Below are 12857 nucleotides of genomic sequence, written 5' to 3'. Positions count from 1 at the left end.
ACTGGCCCCATGTCTCATTTCCCTTTTTGCAACCGTAGAGCCTGCGTTTGTATTCTTCGGGAGTCATTTTTAGTTCCTCTAAAATGACATCGCGGACTTCCTCAAACAAAAGCCTTCGACCATCCGACTTGTTTGCAATCAGCGCCCGGCTCCTTTCATTTAGGAACGGGACAATGATTGATCCTGCAGCCTCATTAGGAATATCCCAAGTACGGATCATGTTCTCAGCGCTGCGGAACCATGCGGGCACGAGCTCATCGGATTCCGGCATCGGCGCAAGGACTGCTCGTAGTGAATCTGCCCATCCTTTCAAATTTGGCCTATTGCCACTGTCCATGCTACCGTTCTGCTGCCTTAATCTTTCCAGTTCAATCTGCAGCTTCAGTGCCTCGATCATTTTGTCGGCGTCGCTGGTACCGCCGCTCGCTACTGCCTGTTGCCCTGTCACCATTGACGGATCGCTCAAATCTGTCCGATTAGAAGAATTTGATTCGTCAACCTCTACGGCTTCCCCCTGTTGCTCCTGGGATCGTGTGGTGGGCGCCATCATGAAACCGGAGGAAACAAATCAGGGCCCACCTGTGTTCCCTCCGTGTCCCTCCTGGCGTTGCCGGTGCTGCCGCTCGCCTCTCGACGGCCGGTCGTAGCGTCGCTCCCGTAGCCTCGCACCAATCTTCGCTCCGTTGAGTCCCAGCTCGAACGCTCGAACGTCTCGTTCGATGACGCCGGGTGGTGCCGCTCGCTTCTCGACGCCGGTCGTAGCGTCGCTCCCGTAGCCTCGCACCAATCTGTCGCTCCGTTGAGTCTCAGCTCGAACGCTCGAACGTCTCGTTCGATGACGCCGGTTGCTGCCGCAGCCGCGGAGACTCCGCTCCCGTTGCAACTCTCTCTCCCGTCCCGAGCTCTGCTCGAACTCACGGACTCTCCTTCGCTGAACCCCGGGTTCTGCCGCAGCCGTGGAGACTCCGCTCCCTGGGGCCTCTCACTGGGATGTCGCCCCCTCCTTGAAGTAGCCGCCCCGTCGTCCGCCGAAAGCCATCTCGACCGATCCTGGTCACGGCACCAGTTGACAATGAGCGACGATGTGACGATGGACGTTGATGTGGATCGATCGCTCGTCGATGATGTCGTAGTCGACGATAGATGGCTCGTTGGTCGAGGGCACGTAGCAGACGACTGACTTTTCAAGGAATATTTACAGTTTATTTACAAGTACAACTATGTACAGGGCATGTATTAGCCACTCAACATTGAGCCGAGCCCGCAACATGCGAGACTCGCCTCGCCTCTCGATCGACCTGATCTCTCAGATCTCCTGATCTCTGACCGACCTTAAACAATGCGCAACACTCCGTTTTTGATCACAAAAACCCCGCCTCTAAAGTGGGCGTTTAAGAAAGAGTGAAAATCCCTCCCAAAATGGTTCAAAATCAGCACTCATTGGCCACAATTACACCCAATCACGGATACATTCATTCCCACTCACGTGACCCAACGCTCTCTCTCCACCCGGGTTCAAGCAACAAACGGCACAAACCCGGTCGAGCGGTAAACAAACCGTTTCGAAGAACGCGTGTCTCTTACCACGCCGAAGCCCTTAAGGTCATAAATTTCCCTTTTCTGTGACTGAGCAGGGAATCTACCGCGTCTGACACTCGACTTCCGCGAAGATGACGGTTCACGGAAACCCCGCTGCGCCATGAGTGCGAACCCGTGTTCTACAGCCTAGCCCTCTATGGGGTGGCTGGACATGGACGTTTGACGAAATGCGTACCGGAGCAGGGAAGCAAAGGACAAAGACAGCAGTGCTGTCCCCGGGTCTTAAGAACCCGTAATTTACTGCCGCCACGTGCCGAACAGAGTGCGCGTCTGGCATTCTGACTTTTCGGCTCTTAACGATTCCTGAAACCAAAGGCAGCAGAGTTAGTTGCCCGTCCGCCGGAGACAGTAGCGACACACACACTTATAAATCTTGACCCCCTCGCTCCCGGCCATTACTTTGACACTTCGTTTCACCGTGCGGTTGGACCCTCGTCGCTAGCGCGCTCCGGCTGCACCCTCTGCAGCGCTGCTCTGCGAGGCGGCGCAGTACCCATTCAAGGCTGCGGTCACGGCGCCGGGCCGACTTCGAGCGTCCCCGGAATCCTTACAACAATGAGCGGGAGCGCCAGGCGCGCCACTTCTCGGAACCTGCCTCATGCGCCCCCCGACTACACGAAGAAAACGCTTCCCCATCGTCGCGTTCCGCTCTGCCCATTCATCTCCTCGTCCCAAAAAGGCGGGAAAAGAAAAACGAACGACCGTAACACGAGCAGCTGGCGATCTTTGCCAATTAAGAAGGGTGCTCGAACATAACAGCCCCTTTAAGCACAAACCTAACCTTGCCCGAACACATACTAAAACTCGTTGCGGAAGCATCTCAAGCGCTTGGTTACATTAGAAGAAACCTTTCATTATGGTCCCGAACCATATGGAAAATGGCATATGAGACCTTCACCCAAACAAAGCTATATTCCCGAATATAGCTATATTCGCGAATATAGGCCCAGCGGCAACTTCCGGTGCCGTTCTTAAGTTGTCACCGCGGTGACAACTTAAGCGCTGGACACATGTACGACTAGTGCACGCGATTCGCATGCGACTGATAGTTACGATTGATCGTTAGGACCCGTTTTGGCGGCGATCGCTGGTCGGAGGAGGCTCATGACGTGCGACTGGCAAGCCAGATGCAGTCGTGCCATCGTTGCCATCGTCGTGAGGCCACAGCCAATGAGAACCCGCTGAGCCCGCAACCGGCTTGCGTTCTCCTGTCGGCTCGGGTGTTGAGAACTTTAGGCTTAGCGTCCTGGCGAATATTTGATCGCCGCTACCTGTGCAACTGCGAATGACAATCCGTAACACAACTTCGCACCACACTATCATCCCCTTTCTCGCATGTGAAACTTTATTTGAGCTACAACTGCCGTTGGAGCGATCGGTGACCGAGACATCTGCGTAGCCTGTTTCGATGATGATGATGATTATTAAAGGCCTCCCCTTTGAATCGGGGTGACGGCGTGCGCCATCTAGCCTATCTTAGTAGTTTGAATTTAAATTTAGTCCCTCAACTCAGATTTCTTTTTAATTCTGCCCTGCCGCTACCCCTGGCTGGGATGTTATTTTATCGACTTCCCTGCTTTTTTTCCACCAATACTCTAGCCGCTGCTTAGTAATACCTACTGCTGACCACTTAATGCTTCCATCAATTGCGAAGCCCAGTGCCTCAGGAAGTAGGACTTTCCCCCCAATTCTATCCGGCTGAATCTTTTGGCATCCTATTACTATGTGGTCGATTGTTTCTTTATCCCTGCCACATACAACACATGTCTCATCCTGGGACGAATATTTGCTCATGTAGGTTCGAGTTCTCAAGCAGCCAGCCCGCGCCTCAAAGAGCAACGCACTACCTTTATTGTTGTCATAGAAGTTCTCTTTCCGGATCTCTTTTTTGCTTGCTTTGTAGATTCCCAGCGATCCCTTCTTTTCCATCCTCTCTTTCCACATGAGCGTCTCTGTTTCCTTCACTTGCTTTTTAACTGCCCCCCCTTGTTTATTTGCCGCGGTCAAGGTATATTTAGTCGCCAGCTTTCGCGTCCTCTTCCGCCATTGGGTGTCCACACTTTTAAGGTACATGTACCTGTGCATTCTGGCTGCCCAGTTCTTCTCATCTAAATGTCTAAGCCGCTCCTCAAAACGTATCTTACTTTGCGCTTCCCTCGCCTCAAATGAAGCCCAACCCATATCGCCTTGTACCGCCTCATTCGTAGTCTTACTGTGAGCTCCCAGTGCTAATCTGCCGACTGCCTTTTGGTTAACCTCCAGTCCCGACAGGATATCGGACTTTAAGCATAATACGGCATTAGAGAACGTTAGCGCCGGCACCATTACCCCTTTCCAGATGCCTCGCACTACCTCGTACTTATTGTATCCCCAAAGTGCTCTATGTTTCATTACTGCTGCATTTCGTCTCCCTTTCAGTTTGAGGTGTTCTTCATGGGCATTCAGGTGGCCTTTTCCTTCATTAAGCCAGATCCCCAAGTATTTGTACTTATTTACTAATGGTATGGCTTCCTGTTGAATTCTTATTGGTGCTGTATGAGCTTCCTCGTTGAACACCATGACTCCAGATTTCTGTGGGTTAAAATGTAGGCCTAGGTACGTTGCCTCATCCCCACAAATGTCGGCCAGTTTTTGAAGGTCTTCCGCATTATCTGCCAGCAACACTATATCGTCCGCGTACATCAATCCCGGAATCCGTTGCTCCACCAACTCTCCATTGCTTCGGTACGACAAGTCAAAGCCTAATCCACTCTCCTCCAATCGCCTTTCCATTCCTCTAATGTACAGTGTGAACAGCAATGGCGAAAGGGGGCACCCCTGTTTTAAACCTCTTCGAATGTACACAGGCTCTGTGCCTGTACGTCCTTCCCATGTAATATGCGCCTTGTTATCCTCATATATTGCCCTTAGCAGCCCCACAAATTCTGACCCAATCCCCTCTTCTTCCAGTATATGCCACAGCAATCCCCTATCTACGTTGTCATAGGCTCCCTTTATGTCCAGAAACAGTAGCCATGTTGGTCTGCCCTGTGCTGCCGAAATTTCGATGGTCTGGGTTATTACGAAAATATTGTCTTCTAAGCGTCGACCCGGCCTAAATCCATTTTGCAGTTCCCCTAAAATACCGTTACTTTCCACCCACTTCAACAACTCGACTTTTATGGCTTGTATAGCTAATCTATAGAGCACTGACGTGACTGTAATCGGCCTGTAAGAGCTCGCCTTGTCCTTCTCTCCCTTGCCTTTATAAATCAAACTCATTCTGCTTTCGCGCCATTGCGTGGGAATCCTCTCGGATTTTATAGCGCGCTCGATGGCTCTATACAAGTGCGTCTTTCCCGCTGGTCCCAAATGGTTGATAATCTCTATTGGGATACCATCCGGTCCTGTTGCCGTACTTTTGGGAACACTGTGTTCTGCCTTTTTCCAATCCAAAAATTCGATATTGAATTTTTTTTCTGTCGCTCTTCCATTGGCCACATGTGTCCGGGTAGCCGATATCTCGCGTGTTTGGCCGAAAGTATTTGCTATGACTCCATGTAGGTATTTTAATGCGCTGTCCCCCAGGAGAACGTTACCGTCCCCGTCCTGTATCTGAGACTGCACCTCTTTAGTCGTCGTTCCCAATGCTTTTAAATGATTCCAGAATTTTTGGGGGGCGCTCTTATCCTTCTTACGTATACCTGATACCAATTTCTCACTCGCAGTTTTAATCTTTGCTTGTACTAGTTTTTGCACCTCAAATTTCTTTTCTCGGTACCGGCTCCACCGTAACTGCACCTGTTCCTCCCGATATCCCATTTGTTTTGCCTTTCTGTGCAATCTAGAAGCCCGTTGTCGCTCTTCAATAGCCAGTTTAATTTCCTTGTCCCACCAGCTTCGTGGTTTCCTTTTACCCCTCCAGCGGTTTTGTTTCCTTACTTTGTATATTTCCTTCTGTATACAACTCACAACCTCGTCATATTCCCACACCTTCGTGGGCTGGGCCTCTAATTCTCTTTCGATGCTATTGACGATGTCTGCTATCTGCTTTTCGCTCAATTTCGGGGGCCCACCCTCCGGTGTTTCCTGCCTATAGTCCCTCCGCTGTCAAATTTCAGGATTATACGCCTGTGGTCGCTGCCCAGGCTGTTTTCTCCTTCTTCATCTATCGTCATTTGGTTCAACCGCTCGTACGTGTGCTCTGAGACCAGGCCGTAGTCTATGCAAGACTGTCTATTGCCGCTTTGCCACGTTATCTGCCCGTCGCATTTATGCTCCCGGTTAACTATTACCAGTTGCTGTTCTTCACACATATCTAGAACCATTGAGCCGCTGTAGTCCGTATATCTAGATCCTCAATGTGGGCATTTAAGTCGCCTACTAATATCACCTCGCCGGATTCTTTAAATTTCGTTATGTCCATCCTGAGGCAGTCCACCAACTCTTTATTTTGTTCTCTGGCGTCATTCCCTGTCCACAGATAGGCCACTCCCAACCGTGTCTTTTTTCCACCCACAATTCCACAAACCCATAAGTGCTCCTTACAGCCCAGATTCTCCCTTTGCCAATTCCCTCCTCGCCTAATCAACATGCCCACGCCCCCACCTTTCCTCTCTCCCGCTGCCCTGTTGCACCCCACCCATACGTAGTCATCCATCACTGGTGGCTCCTCCATATCTCTCAGGTGGGTTTCAGTCAGGGCGTACACGTCAATTTCTTCTTTCTCGAGTTGGGTTTGTATCTCAATCCATTTTTCCTGCTTACGGCCGCCTTGCATATTTATATAACTAATTTTAGTTCCGCGATTTATTTTCCTTTTCTTTGCTTTACGTTTCCGTCGCCGTGCATCAGTGCCCCCTCCTTCCTGCCTTTCGCTACCGCCTCCACTCAGTCCGCCTTCTTCTTGAACGTTCGGGGCCCCCCTAAAAAAGCCACTGCGCGGGCTGCCAGTCGGTGCCCTACAGGCTCAGCTAGACGGCCACTGAAGTGTATGCCGTCGAACACAAACGCCCCGTTGCGGCCTGCACGGACCAGGTCCCGGTTCAGGTTGACCACCTCAAACTTCATCGTTTTACCCAGGGTCCAAAGCTCCCTGTTTGCCGCAACCACCGCCCTTTCTACGTGGACCCCTTGTTTCTGCACCTCCGGCACCGTGCAAACCGCAATCTGCACATCCTCCGAGACCGCCCTCAGCTCGGTGACCCCCTTCGCAATCTGCCTTGCGAACCCTCCCCCGCACCCCTGCAACACATCGTTCACACCCCCCATTATCACCACCAAGCTGCGGTCCTCCATTCTATCCCACAGTTGCCCCTCCGCTTGTTGCATTACTTCCCCGACTCTTTTTCCGGGAAGCTTACTAACCTTCACGCGTTCGTCGTCTCCCACCCTCCCCTTAATCACCTCTCCCACCCTGGCCATGTTGGAGTCGCCGACAACGATGACTTGGCGCTTCCTCTCGCCTTTAACCGGCACTTTTGCAGGTGTTCGGGGTCTGCTGTGGTTGACCACGGCAGCAAATGACCTGGCTGGCGATCCACCCCTTCCCGGCGTCGCCTCGGGGCTTTCTTTGCTTCCCGAGTCCGCTCTGCGTCGACGGACACCACTCGTGCGCGCAGCATCAGTCGCCCCCTGTGACTCTGCGTTCTCGCCGGCGTGCCGCTCTTCGTGCTGAGCCCGCGCACTCGCGTCGTCTCCTGCCGCTGGAGTCACGAGCTCCTCCACCCGCTTTTCAAGCTGGGCCTGCTTTTCCCGAGCTTCCTCCAGTTCGGCCACCGTGCGCACCAACTGGGCGGCCTTCGCCTGCCCCGCCTTGTCAAGCTCGGCAACCCGCGCCTCGAGAGCCACCCGCGCTTCTCTTTCCTCCCTCAGGTAGCCCTCCAGCTCCTCCACCCTTGCATTCAGCTGCTTCTCAAGGCGTTCGAAGCCCAGTCTTGCCCGCTCGCAAGGCCTACATTCGAAGGGCGCCTTCTTAGCGTCGGCCACGCGCTCGAACGTCGTCTCCCCCAAGTAGCACCAGCGCAGGCACTCTTGGCACTGCACCTGGTCCTCGTCCCCAGTGCCCTTTCTCGTCTTAGGGGCCATTGTTCGGCCAACCCCTAGGCCTACGTCGCCCGTCACACAAAGCCCGCTACTTCGCTATAATTGTTTTCCCCCACTTGATCACGACGCGCCCGTCGCGTCACCACCGTTCGGTCACACTCGTTTCTCCCAACCCTCAAAACATTTCTGTCACTGCGCTAATACAACTACTAGCTACCACGTGGCTTTACCACTTGTTACATTTAGGTTCACGCTTACTCACGCTAACTGCTCTTTTACCTGTTTACCTCTATTAATTAAGCCGATTCCTACTTTACAACATTATCTATCATAAGCAAAAAAAAGGAACGAAAAAAACCAAAAACTTATCGTTTTCGTCTTCCGCGCCGCCACCTCCGTGCTGCTGCTGCTGCTGCTGACCGTTATCGCGCATGACCTTCCGCGCAGGTATCGCCATCTCTCGGCGCACCGCGCGCCATGACATCCACGTCCGGTCAGCATAGGCTTGCATCGCGGCAGATATCTGATCGCCGCTTTCAAAATAAGCCATGAGAACAATCCCTAGCACAATTTTTCACCACACTAACACCTACTTTCTCGCATGTGGAACTTCGTTTTAGCAATCAGATTGATTCGGAAGAGCAGCGAGAAGCGGTTGCTACCGTGGTCTGCGCCGGTTCGAGCCGCTGAGTGTGCCGAGCTGGCAGGCGCGGCCGGCGTGTGCGCGGACTGTTTCCGATGCAGAAAACGCTTCACGATTGCCTGCTTTATCCATTTCTTGCGTACAAACGCGCGGAATCTACAAATTCAGCTAAGCGATCGTCGTAGTTGACCATGGAGCAAAAACAGTGGGCGGAGCGGCGCCGACGACGCATCGCACACGCGCATCGGGCCATGTGTCTCAAATTCACGCGTACGACTAGTCGTGGAGACAGTCGTAACGATCAGTCGCATGCGAATCGCGTGTACCAATCGTACATGTGTCTAGCGCTAGGGTCTCTAGAAATTGTACCGACGACGATGACGATTCGACGACGATGACGATTCCTATTGGTTTCCCCTTTGAAGCGGGGTGATGACATGTCATCTTACCAAAAAGGACTAATATATCCATGTTTTACACTCTTGGTTTAATACTAGCGCTGCTTAGGGCAGGCACTAAAGCTTATTAGGCCCGAAATACTTTCTTTTCCCTGTTACAGGTGGTAACTGTCCTAGGCAATATTCCCCTCTCTGCTTTTCGTCCACCAGCATGCTAATCTTCTTTTCGTCCCCTCGACAGCCTTGAAGTTAACTTCCTCTCTGATACCCTTAAATCCTAGGGCTTCTGAAAGCCCAATATTCCCTTCATGTTGATTGGGATGGATACCTTCCCATGGATGGATGGAATTTGCCGCTGGGCCTTATCACCGTAGCCGGATGTTTCTCCGCGCGGCGCAAGTAGGGCGTTACTGGGAATATTTTGAACATGGCGTGAGCCATTCCCGTGATTTTTGGACTTACTATGCTTATAAACGACTCCAGTAACGACAAACAAACTGCGTGAGACAAGGCAGACGATATCACGCATTCATAGCAAACCCCTTTCAAAACGCGCGCGCACTGACGTCACGGGTCCGGCGCTTTGGCGGAGTGATACACTACATGAGGTGGTGCCGTTCTTGAGTTGTAACCGAGTATCCTCGGTATTCAATGGCGTGGAATCCATGCAGGCAACCAATTGTGCGCGGCCAAGCGTCTGTTGCTAGGCGATGTTGTGCGCACGGCCCGCAGGTCCGGCACCCTTCTTCTCCTCCATGCAACCTTGCGAGTGCGCCGTCACTCATTACGTCGGGCTCCGCGGGATGGCGGCACTTGTCCGTGCTGAGCACGACTGTGAAACACACGAATGTGTTTCACGCTACGAACTCTTCGCCGAACACAAAGTATTGCGTCGAGTCCACTGCGAGTGCGATTAATAACATCTCTGTTGGCGCCACAGTTTACAATCGGATTGGAACGGAGCAGATGACGCACGCCGGTGTCTTTTTTTTCTTCGGCGTGCGGCCGCAGTGGCCCAGGCTGCGCCGTGTCCGTGGCGCATCGGCCATGTCTGTGGCCGTTTCCTGTGTTGCCAAGCGAAGAAATTGACTGCTAAACTTTTCAACGAATACCGTCTATAGAATACGCATCTGCTACTTGGAACCCTCATCAGTCGTTCCCTAATCAACGCCATCGAATCAGTTCAGAACCGGGCAGCCCGCTTTATCACTTGTAAATATGATTGCCATCTCAGCGCCACCAACATAGAAGCGTCCCTCTCCCTCCCCTCCCTGACAATTAAACGTGAAATTGGACAGATATGCCTCTTCTACAAACTGTATTATCACTTTCCCCTTCTCTGCACTTCACTCCTGCTCACACCATCCTGTTACTCACGCCGTCTGTTCAATTCCATAAGCATCCAACGATTGCATGGTTCATCTAACGCGCTCAATATGTCATTCCTACCATGTGCCAACTCTGTTGTCCGTGAACGCAATCCGGCTAAATTAACAAATTCAAAAAAATTAGTTATCTCACCTTAGCCTTTAATTTCATATAATCCCCATGACTTTCCCTGCTGCCTTTTCTAGTTTATTATTAATTTTGGTAGTTGTTAAATTCTCAACTTAATTTTGTTGTATAAATTTTCTAATGAACCGTATTTTTCTTGTGCCACCGATGTACTACGATGACTCTGCCCCCCTCCCCCCCCCCCTATGTATAATACCTTGAAGGTTTAATAAATGGTGATGAACCCAAGTGAGAAGCTCCTTCACTGGGTCGGCTCACCACCGTCGACCCTTAGCACGGAGCTTCAGTTAGCCACACCGAGAGCCACCCAGCAGCGAGGCGGCGGCTGTCTTTGCTCCATGTATTTCAGCCCGACGAACATACGTTGTCCTGCTGCGGCAGATTTGGCACGCGCGAACTTCGTCGTGAAAGTTCGGTCCAGGCCACGGCGGTCCAGGCCTTTCAGGCAACGAGGCGTTGCGAAGCCAGTTTGCCTTTCTTGGATAGGCTCAGCTTAGTGCACTCCTTTCAGCTGCCAAAATAAGCATGGAGTACACGCATAATGCCTTAAAGTTGTTTAAAAGTTTCCAAGTTTACAAATATCCACCTTTTTGAGTCCCAATATCTGGAATTATTGCAAAAAAATACTTTTTCCTGCTTCATGCGGCGCGTTAACCAAATTCGGCGACAGATGGCGCTCCCACTCACAGTTATGTAGAGTTCCTCTATATAGCTCTCTGCGGGAGCCATTTAGAGGAACTCTACGGTTATGTATACGGCCCGGTAGCATGTCCAGTAGTTATGGTCTACTATAACTCTTAAAACGTGCCTTCCCGGTATGTTCCAGTAACGCGTACCGCGTACCATACCGGAACCGTTTTTCCGATGTATGAGAAGGAGCGATACACCATATGCTGACAATTCTTTTCAGTAGTGTTCAAGCAATGCAACAGACTCTCGCTTACTGCAGACTTCAGTTTTACGCTCTTCTTCGCGCTTCTGCATTGTCGATGAATTCTCCAATCCCATCCAGCGGACATGGGTAGATTGACTGATTATGGGGTTTAACGCACCGGCGCTACACAGGCCATGGAAGCGCGCCATAGTGGAGGGCTCCGGATTAATTTTTACGAACTGGGGATCTTTAACGTGTGCCGAAATCTCGAACACGTTGGCATTTTTGCTTTTCGCCTCCATCAGAAAAGTGGCCACGGCGGTTGGGAATCGAACCCTCGTAATGGGCTCAGACATGCCATTCAGCGTCGCAAGTTTTCCCAAAATCTTTCCCAACATTCACATGTTTCGAAAAGCATTATAGCACTAGAGGGCAGCGTGGTGCAACACGCAACAGCATCTTTGGATTGCCCTCGCTGAAAAATCGGCTGTGCTAACCAATTTCTTAATACAGCTGGTCTTAGTTAGTTTCTTGATGAAAAAAAATTACAATATACATGGAGAACATTCTTAAAGAGGATGTGGTCACTTGCTACTTTCTTACAGAAAAACTGTTTTTAAGCGAGAAATTAGACTTTCTAAGAGTGTGAATATGAATAATGTTCACAAGGAACTGAACTTCCATAATTGCGAAGAAACAAAAAAGACATTTTTTTTTTTAAATTTTACCTTACCCTGCGTCTTTAAGCTTCAAATGCAAATGTATAAAGTTCTGGAATTGATGCTACAATTTTCTTGTACTCGTTGTTTTTCGTCAGTGTTTTATTTGTGCTGCGTTCTAGTACACTATAGTTCTTCCTCTCGAAAGACCATACACAAATGTACAAAGTGCTGAACGTGATAGTGCAAGTTTCTTGCATATACCATTTTTTGTAGAATGTCTAATTTGTCCTGCATTCTTGCCTTCAAATATCCATAAAAAATGCATGGAGTTGTGAACCTGATGGTACAAATTTCTTGCATTGATTTTTTTCTCATTTTGTTTTCAGTGTTCTGTTTGCGCTCCATTCTTGCATTAAAATTATGGAAGCGTGCAAAGCTGGGGATTTACTGGTACAAGATTTCTGCATTGGTATTTTTTGTTCAATGTTTTATTTTCACTGAATTCTTCCGTCCAAATAACCAATGTAATGTTTATACATAATGATGCTTCTGGCATGTGCAAGGAAGGCTTTTCCACCGAATCATGTTGCGAATGGTAAGGTTATTTTTGTGCTCAGTACTTTCCCGCATTGCTTGGTCTCAAATAAAATGTTTTCTCACGCCAAAGGCCCTTTTATTGCGAATGCATGCAGCAAACCGACTGCATTCATGCCTAGCATCACCTCCGGGGGGCGGGGAGTTGCAGCCGTATTTTACACGTTGACAATGCGGCTCTAAATATCCAAAGAAATGGATTCTTAGTGTCTTTCCAAAGCCATTTTTGAGACTGGAATTGTCAAGATGTTTTTTAATCATCTAAAATGAGGATGGAACAGTCACATTAACAGACTTATACAGCTCTTGCCAAATCCTACCTTGAGAGCGATTTCCGAAGATGTTTTTAAAGTGGGTAAATAAGTTGTCAAGATATGGCAATACCCACTGGACATTGGATGCGATTTAAGACCTCTTTAAAATGCCCCAATATGTTACCGGATTGACTGGGATGTTTACAAGCCATTTCTTTCATCCTGAAAAATCCTGATAGGAGATGTCTTTAAGCTCTTTTGTGCTACGTGGGTGGTGGGATGCCGTGGAGAGAA

General features: G+C 50.1%; 1 protein-coding gene across 1 annotated transcript in view; it reads right to left on the bottom strand.

The window, feature by feature from the left end:
- The window catches only part of LOC144151501 (uncharacterized), a 210090-nt gene that overhangs the window by 121690 nt on the left and 75543 nt on the right, over positions 1-12857 (bottom strand). The window lies entirely within an intron of this gene.

Source organism: Haemaphysalis longicornis, unplaced genomic scaffold (assembly GCF_048455015.1).
Source record: "Haemaphysalis longicornis isolate Haplotype H1 unplaced genomic scaffold, Haemaphysalis longicornis Haplotype H1 scaffold_9, whole genome shotgun sequence".
NCBI lineage: Eukaryota > Metazoa > Arthropoda > Arachnida > Ixodida > Ixodidae > Haemaphysalis > Haemaphysalis longicornis.
The sequence above is the reverse complement of the archived record's forward strand: the minus strand, read 5'-3'. Positions and strand labels throughout refer to the sequence as shown.